Source organism: Bubalus bubalis, chromosome 22, assembly GCF_019923935.1.
Source record: "Bubalus bubalis isolate 160015118507 breed Murrah chromosome 22, NDDB_SH_1, whole genome shotgun sequence".
Classification (NCBI taxonomy): Eukaryota; Metazoa; Chordata; class Mammalia; order Artiodactyla; family Bovidae; genus Bubalus; species Bubalus bubalis.
The window spans coordinates 47,003,958-47,020,594 of record NC_059178.1 but is presented as its reverse complement, the minus strand read 5'-3'; the positions used below and the strand labels follow the sequence as shown (position 1 = coordinate 47,020,594).

The window sequence follows — 16,637 nt, the reverse complement described above, 5'->3', positions numbered from 1 at the left end:
TTTTAATGAAAGATAACTTTCTCTTAGAAACAGCATAATCATTGTTATAGTAAGTCTAGCTCTGAAATGAAAATATGGGCTGAGTTACAGTTTACTTACTAACCTAGCTAAGAAACCTTTGAAAATTAACCATGGATCAAAGTATTTACTTAAATTCAAGATGTTATCTTAGGATGAGCAGTAACACAGGTCCTTAACTTCCTTTAAAAAGAATACTGAAAATTAAAACCTTTATCACAATCAGTCAGTACTTTAAGAAACTGTTCTTCTATACAAAGTTTCTCTTCACAGATGCTATATCCATTTTCTTCATAATATTTTCTTATTACCACTGTATTTTCAAAATCATCATTCCCTGATACCAATTTTCCACTTTCCCAGGCATAAATAATAGGGTTGTCAGGCAGCACAACAGAAACATTGGAATCTGTTGGATTGAGCCATCGAAACTCTGACTAAATCCTGGGAAAAGAGACCAGACTTTCCTCCTGTAAAAACAATGTTTTTTAAAAATAAGACAGCATTTCTTCAGGTAGGTTATGAATTGAATAGGACAGAATCTCAATTTCTTGAATGCCTATATCAGAAGGATTAAAGAGTATTTCTGGAACAGCAAATCTCTCATTGGCCTGAAGAATTTTTTATCCAGATTTATATTTTCCACTTAACACCATCTCTTCTCTTGGCCCTTTCAAATTGCAGTAAAGTAAGGCAAAACATAGTAAACGTTAATGCATTTTCTTCTTTCAACTTGGCAATACCTATGTCTCTGTAAAAATTCTGAGACAAAAAGTGTATATCTTCTTTCACTTGGTCAATCACGTGTTTTGTTCATAATATGTGACTGCCTGTAGGTATGATCTCTTTTAGATGATTGGTTAGGATTTTCCTCCCATATTTATCTTATTGCTTATTTTTTCTTTTTACTTCTAAAATAAGGAGATATATGTCTAAAGGAATATCCACTGCCTACGATGAGACAGCGTAATTTGGAACAATTATCTCGGAAATACCTATGCGCACAGAGAGCCCCAGTATCTACTTTTAATACTGCTAGAAACTTGTATTCTTCAAATAAGATTGCATTCATTGATTTTTGAAATGAAGTTAAAATATGATTCTATGCTAATAATATTAATATCTAAAAAACGAAAGAGACATTTTCATGACTATAACCGATTTTGGCTTTGTAAGCTCTGATATCCAACACTAAGATGGTCATTTTAGCAAAAACCTAGCCACTGTTGCTTTCTTTTCTGATCTCTCCACTCACATTGGAAACAAAATTTTGGTGCATACGTTTTCAACTTACAAAACAAATTAGCATTTATTGTATGATAGCATCTTCATCTGTGACCTTTTTACAGAACCCAAATGATTTTCAACTAAGACCATAATCTTGATCTTGAGATGTAAAAGATACATTTTATGCTCAGATTTAACTGAAACAAGCATGAGATTAAATTAATTCTCTCTCTTTTTTTTTGAAGGTGTATGTGTATGTATGCATGATTATAGAAATAATAATGCAATTTAATTTGTGGTTTAGCATTTTCAAAGGATTTTTTTTTGTTTGTTTTTTGTTTTTTGTTTTTATTTGAGAGATATTTTGCAAAAGTAAAGGTAAAAGAAAATCACAGTAACTGAGTCAAGCAAATCTACTTAAGCAGCTATGATACAAGTTAAAATTAAATAAATGATTTGCTTATAAAGAATTGCAAGCAGTGTGGGAGAACTAGGTTTTATTCCTGAGTTGGAAAGATCCCCTGGAGAAGGGAAAGGCTACGCATTCCAGTATTCTGGCCTGGAGAATTCCATGGACTGTATAGTCCATGGAGTCACAAAGAATTAGACATGACTTCAAAATCACTGTAGATAGTGATTGCAGCCATGAAATTAAAAGACACTTACTCCTTGAAAGGAAAGTTGTGACCAACCTAGATAGCATATTAAAAAGCAGAGACATTACTTTGCCAACAAAGTTCTGTCTAGTCAAGGCTATGGTTTTTACTGTGGTCATGTATGGATGTGAGAGTTGGACTGTGAAGAAAGCTGAGCACCAAAGAATTGATGCTTTTGAACTGTGGTGTTGGAGAAGACTCTTGAGAGTCCCTTGGACTGCAAGGAGATCCAACCAGTCCATCCTAAAGATCAGTTCTGGGTGGTCATTGGAAGGACTGATGCTGAAGCTGAAACTCCAATACTTTGGCCACCTCATGGGAAAAGTTGACTCATTGGAAAAGACCCTGATGCTGGGAGGGATTGGGGGCTGGAGGAGAAGGGGACGACAGAGGATGAGATGGCTGAATGGCATCACCGTCTCGATGGACACGAGTTTGGGTAAACTCTGGGAGTTGGTGTTAGACAGGGAGGCCTGGCGTGCTGCGATTCATGGATTTGCAAAGAGTTGGATACAACTGAGCGACTGAAGTGAACTGAACTGAACTGAGTGACTTTCAGTTTCACTTTCTGTTCGCCAAGGATCATGACTCATAAATTAATGATTGATTTACCTTAAGGTCAGAAAGATGTTTTTTTTGAACAAAGGAGGAGTAAACATAGATTAGAAATGATTATTAAAAGTATTATTACAAGTAAACATAGATTACAAATGAATTTTTATAACATTCTGTAGTTTGAAAAAGAAGAAATTTCTGTTTTGAACCATAGAGATTGACTTCTGTGATTGAAAGACAAAATAGTTCAGAGATATGATGAAGTTAGCAAAAATTTATTTTTAAAAAAGAGAAGACAGAAAAAAATAGAAAGTTAGATTTATATAACGCTGCTGCCGCTGCTAAGTTGCTTCAGTCATGTCTGACTCTGCAACCCCATAGACGGCAGCGCACCAGGCTCCCCCATCCCTGGGATTCTCCAGGCAAGAATCCTGAAGTAGGTTGTCATTTCCTTCTCCAATGCATGAAAGTGAAAAGTGAAAGTGAAGTTGCTCAGTTGTGTCTGACTTGTAGCGACCCTATGGACTGCAGCCTACCAGGCTCCTCTGTCCATGGGATTTTCCAGGAAAGAGTACTGGAGTGGGGTGCCATTGCCTTCTCCAGATTTGTATAATAGAAGCTACTATTTTTCTTAAAATATAAGATGTTTAAAGCTGAATAATTTTAAAATAAAATTTAAAATTGAACAGTTTTAAAAGATAAAATATCAATGATATTCAGATATTAAGTAATCAATACATCTCCACTTCATCTCACATTGAATAAGCCTGGCTTCAAAGGCAATATTACATTGGAAATTAACCTTGCTATAGGACAATTACAGTGGTCAAAGCTGACATTTGACATTTCAACAAGAAAGGAGGTGGGGGATAATTGCATAAGCAGATTTCCTCTACTCTGTCATATGCTGAATAAAAGCTACACCGGCCACTGTCCTTTGTGGCTATATGGAATGTATATTTGAATTTTATCATGAGTTTTTCCAATCTGTCATATATTCAGTTCTGGTGAGACTGGAGAATTTAGTATAGAGGTGTGTGTGCGTGTTTGTGTGTGTATGTATGTTGCCTGAAAGGGGTGGTGTGGGCGTAACTAATATCAGGGTTGGATGGAGAGGTTTGACGGTCAAGAAATAAAACAGAAAAAAAAAAGTGAGAGTAAAGAGGCTCTCTAGCTTGTGATATAGAGAAAAAGCAGAGGCTTCAAGGTCTCCTGTAAAATTAGAAACAGCCTTGCAGGATGAGATAGGGAGGAGCTTAACCTGGTGGAAAGGCTAGTGAGGAAACAGTTCCTTCCCCCTGTTCCTCTTTTCAGTGCAGAGCCAACAGCTGAGGATCTCACCAATTTTAGAAAACAAAGGATTACTAGATCAGCCATTTTAATTGCATTGGTCAGTAAATTCAGTATAATAGTGCCTGATCTAACTTTTAACAACTGTCTTTCTTAATAACAAATGTTTTAGGTGGAGTGGCTGGTCATGTCTGTTAAAATTGTTGAAACCAGCAGCAATTTTTCCAATGACTTGAAAGATATAGACAGCTTAAGACAGCAAATTAAAGAGTTGAGAGTCTTGTTAAAGAGATGAGACTCATCTCATTAGTTGTTCAGTTGCTAAATTGTGTCCAATTCTTTGCAACCCCATGGACTGCAGTATGCCAGGCTTTCTTGTCTTTCACTATCCTGGAATTTTTTCAAACTCATGTCTATCGAGTGGGTGATGCTATTTCATAAAATTCTATCATGCTTAGAGTTTGTTTTTATAGTCAGTGATATAAAGAAATGCCCAGGTTTTCAGTTAACTATGTTAGATCAGGTTGCATTTTCAGGAACAGTTTGCCTGGCTGGAAAAGCAGAGTTACAGGATGAACTATCTAAAATGAAAAGAAAAATTCAACTCACAATCATTTACAAATAAAGATCAAAGTGAAGAACATTTTTTTCAAATGTAGGAGCAAGACCTTAATCTCAGAAGGGCCTCTGCCTCTGTTTGGTGTTCTACTGTTGTCATTTCTAAAGTCTTAATACTTTTTTAAAAAGTGACTCCACATTTTCATTTTACACTGGACTCCACAAATTTTATAACCAGTTTTGAAGCTGTAAGATGTGTAAGAAAAAAAGATCTTGATATTGAAATCATGCTTAATTTTTCTTTTTTTTAATCATTTAATCATTCTTAATTTTTGACATGTAGTTGATTTATAACTTTGTGTTAGTGTCAGGTGTACAGCAATGTCATTCAGTTATGCATATATATGTGTGTGTGTATATATATATATATTCTTTTTTATTATATGTTATTACAAGATATTTAGTATAGTTCCCTGTGCTCTACAAAAGGTCCTTGTTGATTATCTATTTTATATATAGTAGTGTGTATGTGAGGAGAAGGCAATGGCACCCCACTCCAGTACTCTTGCCTGGAAAATCCCATGGATGGAGGAGCCTGGTAGGCTGCAGTCCATGGGGTCGCTACGAGTCAGACACGACTGAGCGACTTCACTTTCACTTTTCACTTTCATGCATTGGAGAAGGAAATGGCAACCCACTCCAGTGTTCTTGCCTGGAGAATCCCAGGGGCGGGGGAGCCTGGTGGGCTGCTGTCTATGGGGTCGCCCAGAGTCGGACACGACTGAAGCGATTTAGCAGTGTGTATGGGATAATCCCAAACTCCTAACTTTTTCCTCCATTTCCCTTTCGGTAACCATAAATTTATTTTCTATGTCTGAAACTATGCTTAATTTCAAATTATCATTTTCAAAATGATGGAATTGGCTTCAAAAATACCACTCCTTCCCATACCTAACCATTTATTTCTACTTATAAAATTAAGGAATTCCCTGGGCTTATTTTTGAAATGGTATTCTGATCTGTGTTGAGGGGAAAATAAGACAAGAATTATGACTGTAAAATTTCATTAAAATATCCTCCTTATACATAGTAGCAGTTCTTTGTTTGACAGAATACCAGAGATAAAGTTGTATGACCTGGATATTTCACATTCACTTTCCTTGTACCAAGCAGGGAAATTGGTTATTGCATTTTCCAGGAGATTGAATTGTTATAATTATATTGCATGTTATAATAATATTTAAACAGCTCCCAGTGTCTGGCAGGTGTTTATCTTTTTTTTTTTTTTTCTCAAGGGTTTGTGAATGTTGTTCTACCCAAGAACACTTAGGTAGCAAGTTGTGGGAATGTTTAGGAGTCTTTGGGAAGGGTGGTTCCTTGACCTACTGAACACACACAAAAAAAACATTAAAGTAAAATAACAAATGGGATAATGTTCATTTTCATGACTAAGAAAGCCACTTTTATTATCATATAGATTTTATTTTTATCAAATTTAAAGAGACTAACTATTGGCATTTTTCGCTGTGATTGAAGGTAAAAACTAGAAAGTGACATTTTTGTTAACTGGGGGGAGTTGAAATTAACTTCGTCTTTATTTGAAGATCCACACTTGCTTCTCATTCTCTCATAAAAAAAAAAACAAAACTATATTCTGTTGATTTTATTTCTGAAGCATCCTTTGATCTTTCTGTTCCTTATTCCAGCCACCATCATCTTGATCCAAACCAGATCCGCATCTAAGCTAGACTACTGGTTAACACTGGTGTCAATTTCTTTCAATCTCTTCTCTCTAATGTATTCACAGTGCAGCTGATGAGATCCTCTTAAGCCACAGATCTAATCAGTTGACTTCCCTACTAAAGTAAAACAACTAATGTGTTTTTTATTCTGCTTGTAACAAAATCCAAACACTGCAGTTCTCTATTTAACCCCTGTCTGTCTCATCCCCCTCATCTTTTATCATTAATATTTTCACATTCTATTTTCTTTCTTCACTAAAAATTACAGTTTCCCAAATGTACTATACATTGTTTCCTTATTAAAAAAAATATAAAAGACTTTTTGTTAATTCTGCTTCTTTTTTTTGCCTCACATCCACCCAAGTGTGGCTGACTGCTTTATTCTCTTCATAGATCCATTCAACTAATATTAATAAGCTTTTCAGTTTCTAGAACTTTAGAGGCACTGTGAGGAATGAGAAAGAAAATCCTTTGTTGTATGAAACTTATGTTTTAGTGATTAAGATATTAATAAAATAGGAAAAATAATATAATAATATCTGGTAGTGATTAGTTGTCTGACAAATAGTACAATCACAATAGAAGGTGATATTTTCGACTGATAATGAAGATGGATTTTCTGAGATGTTTACAGACTCCTCTGAAGAGAATATACTGTTAAGAAAAAGTGATAGCAGGGAAGCCAACTAGAAATTAGGAGTTCATTGCAGGTGTCCAGGGCAGAGATTCATGTGGCTTACGCATGAGGAAGGTAATTAGATTTGCAACAGAATCCACTGATAGAGTTGAAATTTAAGAGAGCCAGGCATTATGAGGGACCACAGGGTTTTTGACTGATAAATAATAAATGACTGTAACACTTACTGAGAAATAGATTAAAAAAAAAAGGGGGGAAATATTTGTGGGTGGTGAGAGAAGTATTACATACATCAGTTTAGAACACAGGAAGTTTAATATTTTGTTGCAGAGGCTGGCTACATACTTATTAAGCCAATATTTTCTTCCTGGGAATAAAGTAATACTCTACTAGCTTACTTGCATCTAGGTTGGTGCCTAAAGTGTGGGAAGTAGTCCCATAATCCACTTCTGAGCTATTTATTTTTGTCTCTATGTTCCTCTGTCTCTCTTCTGAAGACCTGGAAGTAAAAAACTACATACAGAAGAGGAAAACCGTGGAAGGGGTGAGGAAAGCTCTTGTGGATGGGGGAGGGTCTTGAGTATATGCTATAGTATATCAACCAGGGTTGATATAACACTACCAAAAATACAGTGATATGAACAGGTAAAACTTGATATAAGGAATTGTTAGATTAAAACAGAGAATCAGAGAAACAAAAGTTTGGTTAGGAAGAATTAAGAGAATTGTAAAGCAAATATAGGAAGTAGTGCTTATCCCTAGGCTGAGATAGAAAAAGGAAGGAAATACCTTCATCCTAGGACTAAGACCCAGATTTATTGGAGATGTCATGAGATGATTGGCTTATTGAATGTAAGAGAATAGATATAGTCCTGCTTTGGCAGAATGTGATGGAAATGCACTATTTGGACCTTTCTAGGAATATGGCCTCTAGGGTGTCATAAAAGGTTGCTCACAGTAATATAACTCACTGAGGATATTTTCCTATTAAATCTTCCAACAGAGTTGCCAGGGGAATCTCCAGGTTTCTTGATGTTGCTCACCAAAGAATTGATGCTTTTGAACTGTGGTGTTGGAGAAGACTCTTGAGAGTCCCTTGGACTGCAAGGAGATCCAACCAGTCCATTCTGAAGGAGATCAGCCCTGGGTATACTTTGGAAGGAATGATGCTAAAGCTGAAACTCCAGTACTTTGGCCACCTCATGAGAAGAGTTGACTCATTGGAAAAGACTCTGATGCTGGGAGGCAATTGGGGGCAGGAGGAGAAGGGGATGGCAGAGGATGAGATGGCTGGATGGCATCACCGATTCCATGGACGTGAGTCTGAGTGAACTCCCGGAGTTGGTGATGGACAGGGAGGCCTGGCGTGCTGCAATTCATGGGGTCGCAAAGAGTCGGACACGACTGAGTGACTGAACTGAACTGAACTGAGCTGATGACTGTTCAAATCACTAAGCATATGCAGGAGAAGCCATCCACATTCTAGGTAAGCACAAGAAAAGCCATGGGCACTGCAAGAACCTATTAAGAACGCAGTGGAGTCCCCAAATTACTTCCTTCTAAAATGTCTTTCTGATGCCTTTTGAGAACAAAGTTTAGCATCATACCCACAAGCAAAGGAATAATAAAAGGCCAGTACAGTTTTCAAAGATCAAGATATTGAGGGTCGATTTGGAACTGAGGGAAAATAAATTGATGACAAAACATTATTTCATTCTCCTCTAGCTTACTGGGTTTCTGACAAGAATCTGGCTGTTAGTCCTGTCTTGTTCTCTGATTAAAATGTTCCTTTTTTCTCCCTCTGATTGTCTTCAAGATACTCTCTTTGTCTCTAGCCAGGAAGATTTTATGGAGGCTGGGGTGATATTTATTTTATCCTGCTTGGTGTTCTTTGAGCATTCAGAATTTGTGGTTTAGGGTCCATTGTTAATTGTGAAATATTCTCAGACATTATACCTTCAAATATTTTTGGTCTCTTTTCATTCTGAGAATATAATCACATATATATTAGGGTCTCTGATATTGTCCCACAACTCTTAGATGCTCTTTTTTCCTTTTTAAAATATTTTCCACTCTTATCACTTTACATTTCAGTTTGGGTAATTTCTATTGATCTGTAGAGGTCAATAGATCTCTTATTGATTTATTGATCAAGTTCTTTGATTCTCTCTTCCATTGTGTTGAGTCTACTGATGATCCCATGAAAAGCATTTTTTCATCTCTGATACTGTGTTTTTTTAATTCTAGCACTTCCATCTGTCTCTTTCCAATAGTTTCTATCTTTTCTACTGAAACTAACTCATTGATTTCATGTTCTCCTGTATTTCCATTAAAATCTTTAACACATTGGCCATAGTTACTTTAAATTTCTTGTCAGGCAGTTCCAACATCTTGGCATACCTGAGTTCCGTTATTATGATTGTTTTGCTTTTTCTGAGTATGTTTCTGAAAATGGCAACCCACTCCAGTATTCGTGCCTGGAAAATCCCATGGACCAAGGAGCCTGGTGGGTTACAGTCCATGGGGTTGCAAAGAGTTAGACATGACTGAGCGACTTCATTTCACTTATACCTTGTGTTAATATTAGTATTTTTTTAAATTTAGATGTTATATAAATCAGTAGAGACCAAGATAAGGATGTTGTAAGCCTGGAAATAAGCATAAGTTCTGCTAGTCTTCTGATAGAGGCTTTGAGTTAGTTTAGATAGGAATTGAGCTGGGTTTAAAATTTGTCATTTTTGTTGTTGCCGTCGTTCACCTTTGTGTGCTCTCATAGGCTTCAGTAAGTATTGGTTTGGAAGGATAAAGTATGTTCAGTTTTTAATTTTAAGTCTTCTTTTGGCTCTGTGCCCTGGAGTGGATCTCTTTGTTCATTCTTCTACCTCTCTTGCCTTTTTCTTTTTCTTTTTATCTTTTTTTGAGCAGTATTTGTTGTCTTGAAGATTGTTAGCTTGGTGGTAGAGGCTCTGAGGGAGTGTATACCCTGTTATTCAGATTCAACCTCTGAAAGAGAAGCATCATGTTCCTGAATCTTGGGGGTTGAGCCGTCTCAATTCTCCTACCCTTCCCTCATCTGTAGCCATAGGACAGGCTTACAATCTTGTTCTTCGGCTTTTTCCCTCTTGTTCTTTTCTCCTTTCTCCCAGCTACAGTGACTTTTCATCAAGGCTTTATGATAGTAAGGCTTGTGGTCTTTCCCCTCTCTATATAAGGCTTTGTTCTATTATGGAGGTAGGGAAGAAGAGTCTAGACAGAATTTCCTGCCACTTCTGCATGCCTGCCATTCCCAAAGTACCTCTGTACCACAATAGGTACTTTTTAAGATTGTTACAAACCTTCTATCTGCTGGCATTTGTGGATAAAGAGCCTGTTATCTCCCAAATTCTGTTGCTCTCAGGTTTTCATGCTGTCTTGTTAATTCACACTTGCCTTTAACCAAATTATCAACTCTTATAACCTGACTCTTTACCAGTGTCTATTGCTTCTTCCTAGGATAATAACAAGCTTGTGTCAATTCTGTTCCCACAGCTACCAACTCTAGATTTTGGGGACAGTTGTTTGCTCTCCAAATTCGGGACTCTAATTGGTTCAAAAAAGAGCATGAATTTTAAGGTAGTTTTGAGTCTTTTCCCGTGTGTTATAGTGAATCTTCTTCCATTTCTGCAACCTGGGCCAGAAGCCCAAAATCCACATGACAGGCTTTAAACTAAATGCTAAATATATACATAAGATAGATAGAATGGATTTCTAAACATTAAGAAAATTCAGCATGTAAATAGTATGACAAATTATATAATTTTAAAACACATTGAGCAATGCAAGATAATGTTTATGTATGTATTCGTATATTAAAAGTGTAAAAACAGATGGAAGAGTCCACAGCAAATTTATGATAGTGATTACCCCTAAAGGAGAAGGTAATAAAATAGTTTTTAACTTTATTTTCAGTATTATATTTCTTTTATTTAAGAAAAATCACTTTAATGTCCAACTACCATATGAAACAAAGTATCCCTAAGGCCAAAAGCATCATCTATTCCTGATGATGTGCCACTATGAGCTTAATTAGTAGTTCAACTATAGTAGCCATTCTGCAGTCAACAGACAATTATTTTTAATACTGTGTAGTGTTGAATGGATTCCAATTTTATCAGTATAGACCATACAATAATTTCATATTTCTATTTAATGCTCAAGCTTAACATTATCCCAATAAATTTTGTGTGTTTTTTTTTTTTTTGATTCTAGAAAGGATAGAAAGGGAGCATTTTTTTTTTTTTCCTGAGAGCATACCATAAGTACAGTAAGTCCCCTACATATGAACCTTCAAGTGGCAAATTTTCAAGGATGTAAACATGCATTCATATGTCCAATCACATGAGTTAGTTAATTCACATATCTGGCTTACATTGTCATATGCATACAACTTCTACAAGTGTTTGTGCTTTTGTGTACTTTACTGTACAGTACTGTATACAATACAGTATCTTTATTTGAAACACAGGATGTTCAGAAGCAAGCATAAAAGCAGTGGTCATGTAGCTGGTACTGCTAAGAAATGTTGTTGTTCAGTCATGTCTGACTCTTTGCGCCCCCATTGACTGTAGCATGCCAGGCTCCTCTGTCTTCCACTATTTCCTGGAGTTGCTCAATTTCAAGTCCATCAAGATGGTAATGCTATCAATTGTCTCATCCTCTACCTCACCCTTCTGCTTTTGCCTTCAATTTTTCCCAGCATCAGGGTCTTTTCCAATGAGTTGGCTCTTCATCTCAAGTAGCCAAAGTATTGGAGCTTCAGCTTCAGCATCAGTCCTTCTAATGATAATTCAGGGCTGATTTCCTTTAGAACTGATTGGTCTGATCCCCTTGCAGTCCAAGGGAAATAGTCTTACAGGACTGAATCTTTAACCTGTGGGTTCTGATGCTGTCTCTGGGTAGATAGTGTCAGAATTGAGTTGACTTGTAGGATCCTCTGATAGTATATGGAGAACTACTGGTGTGGGGAAACTCTCTTTCCCAACAGGGAAACTGGGTCCCAGAATCACCTTTCAAACAGGTACCAAGACAGAGCAATAATGCCAAACAATATATTAAAACATTTTTTATATTTTATCTAAGACATAAATAGAAGTTTTTCTCGCAAGTCTCTAAATGTTTTGTAAATTTTTAGGGGGCATTTTTTCCCACTTTGAAGCCTACATGATACAGATTCACAGACCCTAGACCTACAGAGAGTGCTCCACATGAAAACTGCCTCCTTTCTTAAAGCTACTGCTTTCCTATCAGCATCCTGCACTTCCACTATTTGTAACCATTCAAACTCCCGGAAAATGCTTCTTTCTTTTTCTCATCATTGGAGGATGGTTCCTTAGGTTTAATTAGGTTTCCAGGTTTCTGTGGGTCTTACAAACTCCATGCTATCTGTTGCCAGAATAAATGGTTGAGCTGAGTTTGGGCACTAGTTGAGTCAGCTAAAATGCCAGACAGGGCCTCCATATTAGGTCACAGATAGGATAACACATTAAGTGCTAAAATGGGAGATGTCTCACATATGAAATAATTATTTTGCCCTTATTACTAGAAAGCATAGTCAGTAAGAATAAAGTACTGATAATTTTGCCTCTTCCACACAAGACTGCCTTGCCCTTTGCCTGAAAAAATTCACTCCTTCAGCTGCCTGTAGTACTTGCCATGGCCAGTGCTGAGAGTGATGACTGTGTTCTGTCCTGCTGTAAGGAGTGAGCTCCTATCTACAGTCAAGAACATTAATATGTCTCAAGGGTTTTATATTTCTAGACAGCAAAGAATAAAATATAATTATAAATATATATAAAAATATATATAAAAATATATATAACAATATAAATCATTTTACAGTGAGCTTGAAACCCACACTACAATCTATGGAAGAAATACACAATTAAGAGCAAATCAAAGAAATAAAAATATCAATAAAAGTTTATTGTTCCTTAAATATGGGAAACTGACAACAAAAAAAACAATGTGGTCAGTCAATTCAATTAATTGTCAATGATGTAGTGGGAAGATTCCTAACTGGCCATAATAAATTGAATCTGCATTCTCTAGTGACCAAATAAGTTAAAGGGAAGGAAACTTCACAATCAACTTAAGGTTATGTTATTGTTGTTGAATTGTATAGATAAAAGATAACTTAAAGCTAATTAACTATAACATCCTCATCTTTATCTCAATTAGTCAGGTAAGAGTAATGAGATATCACTTTGATTTGCAGGATAATTATGTTGGTAGGCGACATGATATGCATGACATCCTTCATGACCTCCAACAAAATTGTTACTTGGATTTGACACATCAGTAATTAAAATACTTTTCTATCAACATTGAAGTCAGAACTTTTTATTTCCGTTCAGTTGCTCAGTCGTGTCCATCATCAACTCCCGGAGTCCACCCAAACCCATGTCCACTCTGTCAATGATGCCATCCAACCATCTCATCTTCTGTTGTCTCCTTCTCCTGCCCTCAATCTTTCCCAGCATCAAGGTCTTTTCAAATGAGTCAGCTCTCCGCATCAGGTGGCCAAAGTATTGGAGTTTCAGCTTCAATATCAGTCCTTCCAATGAACACCCAGGACTGATCTTTAGGATGGACTGGTTGGATCTCCTTGCAGGCCAAGGGGCTCTCAAGAGTCTTCTCCAACACCACAGTTCAAAAGCATCAATTCTTCGGCTCTCATCTTTCTTTATAGTCCAACTCTCACATTCATACATGACTACTGGAAAAACCATAGCCTTGACTAGATGGACCTTTGTTGGCAAAGTAATGTCTCTGCTTTTGAATATGCTATCTAGGTTGGTCATAACTTTCCTTCCAAGGAGTAAGCGTCTTTTAATTTCATGGCTGCAGTCACTATCTGCAATGATTTTGGAGCCCCCCAAAATAAAGTCAGACACTGTTTCCACTGTTTCCCCATCTATTTGCCATGAAGTCATGGGACCAGATGCCATGATCTTAGTTTTCTGAATGTTGAGATTTAAGCCAACTTTTTCACTCTCCTCTTTCACTTTCATCAAGAGACTCTTTAGTTCTTCATTTTCTGCCATAAGGGTGGTGTCATCTGCATATCTGAGGTGATTGATATTTCTCCCAGCAATCTTGATTTCAGCTTGTGTTTCTTCCAGCCCAGGGTTTCTCATGATGTACTCTGCATATAAGTTAAATAAGCAGGGTGACAATATACAGCCTTGACATACTGCTTTTCCTAATAAGTTGGAAAAATATATATAATATCACTTATATGTGGATTAAAAAAAAAGATACAATAAACTTATTGGCAAAACAGAAATAGACCTACATGAATAGAAAACAAACTTATGGTTACCAAAGGGGAAAGAAGAGTTTTTTATTAACACACGCACACTACTATATATAAAATACATAACTAAAACGAAGATCATGGCATCCAGTCCCATCGCTTCATGGAAAATAGATGGGGAAACAGTGTCAGACTTTATTTTCCTGGGCTCCAAAATCACTGCAGATGCTGACTGCAGCCATGAAATTAAAAGACGCTTACTCCTTGGAAGGAAAGTTATGACCAACCTAGACAGCATATTTGAAAGCAGAGACATTACTTTGCCAACAAAGGTTCACTTAGTCAAGGCTATGGTTTTCCCTGTGGTCATGTATGGATGTGAGAGATGGACTGTGAAGAAAGCTGAGCACCGAAGAATTGATGCTTTTGAACTGTGGTGTTGGAGAAGACTCTTGAGAGTCCCTTGGACTGCAAGGAGATCCAACCAGTCCATTCTGAAGGAGATCAGCCCTGGGATTTCCTTGGAAGGACTGATATTGAAGCTGAAACTCCAATACTCTGGCCACCTCATGCGAAGAGTTGACTCATTGGAAAACACTCTGATGCTGGGAGGGATTGGGGGCAAGAGGAGAAAGGGATGACAGAGGATGAGATGGCTGGATGGCATCACTGACTCGATGGACATGAGTCTGAGTGAACTCCGGGAGTTGGTGATGGACAGAGAGGTGTGCTGCAATTCATAGGGTTGCAAAGAGTTGGACACGAATGAGCGACTGATCTGATCTGATCTGATATGAAATAGGTTCTACTATATTGCACATGGAACTATGCTCAATATTTTGTAATAACATAAAAAGAAAAGGTGTGAAAAAGAATATAAATATGTTATACATATATTTCTTGACTTGGGACAATGGAATGGTTGATAACTGGGAAAGGAGTGCATCAAAGATGTATGTTGTCACCCTGCTTATTTAACTTATATGAAGAGTACATCATGCAAAATGCTGGGCTGGATGAAGCACAAGCTGGAATCAAGATTGCTGGGAGAAATATGAGCAACCTCAGATATGCAGAAGACACCACCCTAATGGCAGAAAGCAAAGAGGAACTAAAGAGCCTTTTGATGAAAGTGAAAGATGAGAGTGAAAAAAAATGGTTTAAAGTTCAGCATTCAAGATACTAATATCATGGCATCCATTCCCACCACTTCATGGCAAACAGATAGGGAAACAATGAAAACAGAGATAGACTTTCTTTTCTTGGGCTCTAAAGTCACTGCAGTTGGTGACTGTAGCCATGAGATTAAAAGACGCTTGATCCTTGGAAGAAAAGCTATGGTGAACTTAGTGTATTAAAAACCAGAGCCATCACTTTGCCAACACAGGTTCATCTAGTCAAAGCTGTGGTTTTACCGATAGTCATGTATAGATGTGAGAGCTGGGACCATAGAGGAGACTGAGAGCCGAAGAACTGATGCTTTCAAACTATGATGCTGGAGAAGACTCTTGAGAATTTATAGGACAGCACGGAGATCAAACCAATCAATCCTAAGGTAAATGAACCCTGAATATTCATTGGGAGGACTGATGCTGAAGGTGAAGTCCCAATACTTTGGCCACATAATGTGAAGAGCAGACTCACTGGAAAAAATACTAATGCTGGGAAATACTGAGCGCAAGAGGAGAAGGGGAAGGGGATGACAGAGGATGAGAAGTTTGCATGGCATCATTGACTCAATCGACACAAGTCTGAGTAAACTCTGGGATATAGTGAAGGACAGGGAAGTTTTGTATGCAGCAATCCATGGGGTCACAAAGAGTCAGACACGACTGAACAACAGTGAATACATATGCATATTATTTTCTTTGCTCATGTATTTATTGTTTATAAAAAGAATCACTTTGCTGTACATCTGAAACTAACACAGTGCTGTAAATCAACTGTACTTCAAATTAAAAAAAAATGATGGAGCAAAAGGGACTAGATTCAAATTTCTGTATGACATAACAGAAAATGAAAGAAGAAGAAGAAAAACGGAAGTCAGTTTCTGAGATATTAGACTTCAGTTAAAAGGACCGAGATATTTGAGATATGAGGGCAGGAAAAAAAGTTGAACCCTATTATTATTCCAGCTTACTGCCTGACAAACATTTCTAGGTTGTAGTGCATGCAGGAGGAACCCAGCCAATGGCTAGTTGTCTCTCAGAGCTTAGGAGACAGACCTGGGAATTCAGAGAGGTCAATGTGTCCAGAGTATAAAAAGCACATTACCAGAGATGATAAAATGGCATAGGAGACGATTCTGGACATCTTAAAGGAATTCACCACAAGTAATAGACAGAGTATTGGTCAGATTATGTATGTGAAGAAATTATGCAAAGCCAGGGAAAAAAAAAAAAAAAAGACCAATAAGATTAAAGGAAACAATAATCAAAGCACACATATGGTTGGGCATAATTTCTGTTCTCTGTAGTCAGAGTGGTAAATCTTGTAATTCATGGGACTTCTTGGACCACTAAGAAGTTCTTGCCAAAAAGTGGGGGAAATTTTAGCCTAAACCAAATGCTGCTCTAGCATTACCCAACAAAGCTTAAAAGGTCTGATCAAAAATGATCAAACAATTCATCCAATGTTTACAACAATATTTATAAAAGTGG

General features: G+C 37.1%; 1 pseudogene; it reads right to left on the bottom strand.

Moving 5' to 3' along the window:
• Positions 1 to 203: 203 nt before the first annotated feature.
• Positions 204 to 1,145, bottom strand: LOC102410022 (annotated as a pseudogene).
• Positions 1,146 to 16,637: the final 15,492 nt, after the last annotated feature.